Raw genomic sequence first — 1,270 nt, forward strand, 5'->3', positions numbered from 1 at the left:
TCGCTTTTCTGATCGCTCCTCCACGTTCTCCCACCGATCCTGCGACCTACCTATTCTACCTTCTCCCTCATCACACCTACGCCCTCTCTCCCTTATCTCTCAAAAACTCCCCGCTTGCCTGTGTCGGGTACATCCGAAGATGTGCCCCCTCTAGGCTGCGCCTCGTACCTGCCGTGCGTTGCGCTGCGTTGTACCGCTTCGTGCTTTTGGTATCCCACACCTTTCTACCCTCCTCCTGCGCCACCCTACCTTCTTTCCTCGACCTCCTTCGATTGTACCCCTTTTCTACCTTCCTTCCCCTTGTTCTGCCGCCGTCCTGCGCTCCAGCTGATCGTGTTGCTGTGGGTCCTGTTTGAAATCGATGATGCCTGCTGTTCGCTATCTCCTGTTACCTCCCGTGTGTGCGCTCCGCCTACCTTCTCTCCTCGTCCTCTACCTTCTCTCCTTCCTTCGTTGGTACCACCTTCTCCCCCTCCTCATCTATACCTTATCCTCTTCCTCTCTTTTCTCCCTCTGCTCATACATATTATAACTGACTATATATGGCAATCCTTGGCGTCCCTTGTTTTCGTGCGATGCGTGCGTGTGAGTCATGTGTCTGTAGTTCCAGTGACATTCAGAGCTTTTGTGAAAACAAAAATCTTATTGATAGAGCCTTTCAGTGCGGTCAAGGCTCATCAGTTACTTCTACTTGCGGCATTGTGCTGCGCGTGTGTGTCGTGGTCGCACTGCGAATTCACCGTGGTCGCGAATATAAGACACAGTTTTCGTTATTCGGCACCGCCGCGGTGCGAATAACACTTACGATTTTTAGTTCATCTGACATAGTCAGATGCAGCTTGTAGAATCGCCCCGTGTGTGTAATGATCGTGATGATCTCCGCCGTCCGGGTCCCGTCCCTCCGTCCGTCCGTCCCGTCAACAGTTGGCGCACAAATCTTAACCCGCTCCGTGACGTACCCGGGTCACGATATTCCCGGGGACGGTGGGGGCGCGTGGTGTACGTTGCCGTGGGTAATCCCCCGAAAACGATTGGAGTCCGGAAGGCTGGCCGCGGGGTCAAAACTGTCGCGGAACTCCGACAGGTGGGGCTGAAAAGTAACCGGGAGAACATTTGCATGTGTCCTGTGTCGTTAAGGCTTTATAGGGGAGGAATGACTCAGGCGATATTTGTGTGGTCAGCCTCCGAATTTGTAATAGTCGTGTCCCGTGTGTGTGTGTGTGTGTCGTGCCTTTGAGCGCCAGGCTCGTTTGAGTGTCTTGTGTGTGTG

This window comes from Priapulus caudatus, unplaced genomic scaffold (assembly GCF_000485595.1).
Source record: "Priapulus caudatus unplaced genomic scaffold, Priapulus_caudatus-5.0.1 Scaffold604, whole genome shotgun sequence".
NCBI classification, from domain to species: domain Eukaryota; kingdom Metazoa; phylum Priapulida; class Priapulimorpha; order Priapulimorphida; family Priapulidae; genus Priapulus; species Priapulus caudatus.